This window comes from Carettochelys insculpta, chromosome 4 (genome assembly GCF_033958435.1).
Source record: "Carettochelys insculpta isolate YL-2023 chromosome 4, ASM3395843v1, whole genome shotgun sequence".
Taxonomy (NCBI): domain Eukaryota; kingdom Metazoa; phylum Chordata; order Testudines; family Carettochelyidae; genus Carettochelys; species Carettochelys insculpta.
This window is the reverse complement of record NC_134140.1, coordinates 71993717-71999995: the sequence shown is the minus strand read 5'-3', so window position 1 is coordinate 71999995 and position 6279 is coordinate 71993717.

The window sequence follows — 6279 nt, the reverse complement described above, 5'->3', positions numbered from 1 at the left end:
AATACCTCGAACAACTTTCTTTCCCATGTTCCCACATTTATAAATGCCAAAGTTAGTGCAAATTGAGGTATTCCTAGTCATGGCTAAGTCTGGGAATGCCCACTAGCTTACTATAAAATGTCATGACAATAAAGAACCCCAGGACAATGGAGGAAGGGACTCTGTATTTCACACCATGTGCACTGAGATCACTCTTGAATTCTAATTTATCTGATTTTGGCGGGGGGGCAATCCTAAAGCTGTCATGAGCTGAGGCTCCATCACAAGTGAACCCATTGATTGTGGATCATGGCTGGCAAACAGCATAAGCTCTAAGAATCTATGCTTGTGAATTCAAGACAAAGTTGGCAACAAGATTATTTACACTTGAAATGGCAATTGCACAGAAAAGGATGCTAGATGAAAGGCAATGTAAAACAAATGCCCTCAGCATCTTCATTAGTCATGAGGGGTTTGTTGACTAGAAACTAATGGTATGAATCACTGCCTAGGTATTTCTCAATTTCTCACTCTGAATATGGCAATTATCATGATAAGAAAAAACAACAGGTACGTACGATCCTTTGTACCCTGTGCTGTGCAATCTGCTGGCCACTTCTTTCTGCCCCATTTCCCTTGGAAATATATTCCAAAACCAATGTCACATGGAGCTTGTACGGAAGCTCTGTTCTTGCTGTCCAATTGGATTGATCACCAGATAGATGACCTGTTAAAGTGATTGATTGAGGAATGTCTCCCATACTTTCAAATCAGCTTTCATTTGCTGGGTTCTCCTTATAAAGTGAAGAGGTTCTCTGACCTTGGTGGTGGAGGATACATGCCAGGCACAAAAGTCACTCTTGAAGTAACCACCTACAATCAAAAATTCAAATACTCTAAAGTAAACTTAGGTCTGCTTGAGTGCACTTTCCCTACGACCCTGAATTGCCTGTAACAACGCCCTCAGAAGATTATCTTTGGGAGGGATGACAATTGAAATACAGAGTTAATGTTGCACTGTGTTAACTTTATGCCTTGACCGCATCATGGCTACTGCCATACCAAATTAGGAATACTGCTCTGAACAGAGATTAGAATCAATATTAACAAGAAGTCCTGTGGCACCATATAGACTAACAGATATTTTGGAGCGTAAGCTTTGGTCTTTGCCCACAAAAGCTTATGCTCCAAAATACCTATTAGTCTGTAAGGGGCCACAGGACTTCTTGTTTTTTCTGAAGATGCAGACTAACTTGGCTACCCATCTGATAAGATCAATATTGTTGTTAACAGAAGCACCCCGGGGGCATAGCAAATGGTAATAATTCTGTACTCTTCTTCAACTCCTTTAGAAATAAACCAGAGGTGAAAGCCACAGGTCCACCATTGATTAACTCCTGAAGGGTCCAGGCACCCCTTTAGCTGCTATTCTCTCTCCCCTCCCTCCCTCTGAAACACAGAGAGAGAGAGAGAGAGAGAGAGAGACTATATATTCAAAATCTTCTTTGGATTTTAAATACTTTGCCATACTTTTTGAAATATCTGTCCTTGAAACAGGCTCTGAACAATTGGCTAAAAATCCATTTCAAATATAATCCTCATCTCTTTTGTTAATATAATGAAATAATATGACCCTTCATACTTCTAATTCAATTTGAAATAATGCTATTATCTACATTTCCACTTCTACCTGCTGCTCCAGCTGAAGCCCTCAGCTGCTAGTGACAACCTCTCCTTCCTCTGATTCATCCTTTGCTTTGTAATAAGTAGTTCTTTGTGTTGCCTTCCCCACATATCCTCTGCAGATGCTCACCTCTGCAAAACATTATCCTTAATTAAAATAAAAACATATTAACATCTTGCTAGTTGAGGTGTCAGGACTGGTAACCCATCATCTATAAAAAATGTGGCTATGGTTACATTGACCTGAACCAACAGCAGCTGTAAGCAAGTGGGAGGTCTCGAAAATGCAGATGGCCGTGAAACTGCACCCTCTGCCCCTTTGTCGTCCGCCTCTTATGCATGATTTTTCCAGCCATAAAAGGCTGCTGAAAAAGAGTGTTTTTCTCCGGCAGAACCACACTTACACACTTTTTTATGCTGGCAGCAATGTCTAATGCTGAGTGAATGTGCAAATAAGCAGCCATTTGCATACTGCTGCCAGCTGTTCAGGTCAGTGTAACCATAGCCGGAGAGCGTACCTGCCCACAGTTAGATTTGAATGTGGGATCTCTGCAGCTCAGTGCTGTAGAGGACACTTATTTTTTCTCTGTGACGTGGTCTAGGTACCACTACATCGGACAGTTAACCACACATAGGTGTGTCAGTTACATGAGGTCTTAAATTCACATAACAAATTGTGGTCCTTTCTCCCTACAAGCTTATCTCATTGGCTCCCGCTCTTTCTATATTCCTTATCTCTCAGTAATGCCATGCCCCCCACAGGGATGCTAATATGGTATAAGGGCTGACGTATCTGTGACGGGGAATACATTGTGCCAAGCTCTATTTGCATATCACACCTGCAAGTATGAAGAAAGCCAGTGTGCGATCACCTTGAGATTAAAGTGGCTTTCACTTTCTCTTTACCATTCTTTTTCTCTTTGTCATCCTTGTTGTCATCTCCAAATGGGAGGGTGCAAATGTTAATATAGCATCCTTTCTAAATCTTGTCTTTAATCACCTTTGACAAATGAACCCACAAGTGACCTGTCAAGTCCCACCTATGGCTATCTGGGGCTGGTGGTGTCACTATACTCTGGTTTAGCATATACTCCTGGGGCTTGCTGTCTTCACACCACAACCATGTAGGAGGTGCTCTTGCCTTTGATGGAATGAGTCAGAAATAACTGCTTTTATTGTGGTCTATAGCCTTTCAGGCATGAGGGGAGTGAGGGAGTCAGTCCCCTCTTGGCATTCCATCCTGGAAGTGTATGGTAGCAGTTAGACACCAACTCAGAAGAACAGCATGGTGCAGGGGGATGCTGTTGCTCCCAAGCATAGAGCTGCCCTGTCTCCTTGTCCCATCCCTTGGAGCAAGCAAGCTTCCACTGCCACTGTTGCTCCAGGAGGTGGAGAGAGGAAGCCTCAATCTGAGCTCTAAGTCGTTGCACTGAGGAAAAACCCCTGTGAATGAGTGCCTACAGTAAAGTAGGAGAATGATGCTATTCAAAGAATCTAAAAGATGCCCATCCTTCATGTCTACTTCCCCCACCCTGTATAAGTTTCTTCTTGTGCCCCTTCCATCATTACCCATGTGTTTCTGTGATCCAGGCATGGCGAAGCAGCACTCATTCCTTGCAGGTAATTGGAAAGTAAGGGTAGATTGATACTGAAATGACACACCCAGGACTTGACTGTGTCAGCTGATGCAGTCATGCTCAGCTTGGAAGGATATAAAAATTGCAGTATAGACATTTGAGCTGGGCAGAGGGGCCTCCAAGGGTCCCAGTGCCTGGACTCCAACCAGAGCCTGAATGTTGCACTGCAATTTTATAGCCCTGCAGCCTCTGGTGATACAGGCCAGCTATAGATGTTTCTTCTTTTACCCTAAGATGCTTCTGAAAAGCCGAGGCTTAGCTTAAATATGGAAGGTGGGGGAAAGGGAAGGGGGGGCACAAGCCATCAGTCAGCTGATAATATACCTCTTTGGCAGGCAGAGTAGGGAGCAGCAAGCCTCACCCCTTCTTGCCGCATATGTGTTTTGGGCTCCTTGCATTCCCTGCTATCCAAACTCTATTCTTTGCCAAAGGCACTGACAGGGTAATGTGAAGATGTGCTACAGTGTGAGCATGTGTTGAAATGAAAAATACATCCCACAGCTGACAGGCATGCATTCCTGTAACAGAATGGTGACTGCACAGGCAAGTGTTTCTTAGGTACCTCTGAGAGATCTCCAGCAATCATGGATTGCATTTCCATTGTTCACTTTTGTATACGTGCTTCTAGTGATGCTCTCAGTTCCCACTACCTTTAATGCTATACAAGGTAGCACAGATTGCACATCTGAGGCTATTTCTATCATTATGGTCGACCCACTTAAATGCTATACTTTTTTTTTTTTTTACACAACACCTCTACTTTGTACAGTGGTATCAACTCATAGTGTTTGGTGTGTTTTTGTTTTGTTTAGTTCTTTATTTAAACACCCAAGTCTTGAAGTCAAGGGTTCACACAAAACTCAACTTTCATTTTTTAAAAGTAGATTTCTAGTGCGCATCATTGCAAAGAAAAATGTGAATATGTGACCCAAAGGCTCAAACTAAAAGAATTACTCATTTTATTTATTTTTTTAAATCATGACTTCATAATTTGTAAGCTGATCTCAAGGTTGGTTATTTTGTTTTTGTTTTTTTTTGTTTTTGAAGATGTGGGTAATACCGTTTACAGATGGAACACAACTAGGGGAAAACCGAATACAGTAACTGCTGCCGGTGTTGTAAATTTATGAGGAGTTGCTGAAATAAAGAGCACAGTTAATATTGACTTTAGTATATATTTTGGAGCTGCTTTCCCTGTGCTCGTAATTCATAGGGCATAATTAGACTCCCTGTTTGAAAACAACCAATTATTAACTGCTAAAAATGTCTCCACCCACTGCTCAAATGTTACATATAGATCTTTGCCTGTGTGTTGATATTTAGCTGTGCATATGAGGAAGAAACAGAATTTACATTTCACAGTAAGAGGATTCATTTGACAAGCCAAGGAATAGTAAAATCAACATCATTTCTCTCAATAGGGGTATTGCACAGTGTACAAAGCTTTCCAATTTATCAGTATTAGTTGTAGTGTATGGCAGTGAATAGTGGTTACCAGACGAGGAGTAATGGAAAGGCTATATCATCAAGGGAACAGAGGGTAATAAAACCTATTGTGTTTACAATACACTGCAGATTTCTGAAATGACAGCTAGAGAAGGAAGTATCACTAAATGTGATGTCTTGTCAGCAAGATAGCCATAAAATACCAGATGCTGTGACCCCTCTCATGCAGCTCTGATCATACATTGTCTTCAGGGAGTTCAGCACACACTTATATTTAACAAATATAATAGGCTACATTTTATCTTTATAGTCTGCCCTCAAGGGTATTGCATAGCTGTGTTGCCTCAAGAGCAGCCTGAGGAAAGATTATTTATTCTGAAAATCACAATTCTTTCCCTGGCAGCCCCTTTGCTCTGTAGGAGAAGTAATCTGCTACTTTTATAACAGTGAGTAATGTTTCTGGGGCCCCCCCTCTCATTCATACATTTTTAAAGGCCACAGAACCTCAGTATTTTCTGTATTAAGCCTACAACTTTGGGTTCAGCTGTAGCATATCTTTGAGAAAGACAGACAAAAAAGTCTGTTGTTTCAAAAACGTCAAATGATGGAGTAGCCACCGTATCCTTTCCTGTGGTTAATTACCCTCTCTAAAATTTACACTTGAGGGACATATTCATATAAAGGTATCATGGGAAAGGTATGAATCTAACAATCTGAATTTGCTTGCCCATTGTGATTCTCTGTACCTCGAGAAGCTTGTTGTAACTCGCATGTATATAGCTGTGATGCTTCATATAAAGCACTTTATGGGAAAGGAATTATTGGCTGAAGGCCATTGGCCTATCTAAATATGTATCACATTGGTGTGCATGAAGTTATGAGATTGTTATACAACAGTCAGAAAAATGTGCTCTGACTTGGAGAATCATCCAAATATTAGATTCCCAGAAACAAGAATAAAGAAGCTAACCAACATCCTATCATCAACAGCCAGGCTAGGTTTAGACTCTGTGTGCTATCTCGGGATACAGAGGTATATTTCGGGCACAGTATTCCAGTTCCACTAACCCTCATTGTGAGAGGGAGTAATGGAATTTTCGGACTAGTCCCTTATTTTGAACATCACAAATTATTTAAATTATTTTGAAATACACACACAGTCAAAACATAGCTCCGTTGTCCAGAAAGGGAATTGCAAATCAATGACTCACTTGTACAAGGCCACATCAGGTGAACTGCCTCAACTTGTGTTGTCCAAACATGTGGAATAAAAGTATAAAACAGAACACAGTGAGTCCATGCTTTGCCTCTTCTCTTTTCCCTCATCTACACTGAAGGCAAAGAGAAAGCAGGAGATGAACGGACGGGTCCTGAGGCTAAGAGGAAAACTCTACATATGGAAGACAACCTGAAATACAGAGTGTGGTGAGAAAAACTGCATAATGTTGATCTTGCCCAGTTTATAAGTTTATCAGACTGAATGCTTCTATTTTACTTCCTTTTGGTGATCATTATGACATTTGCCTGTTAGTTA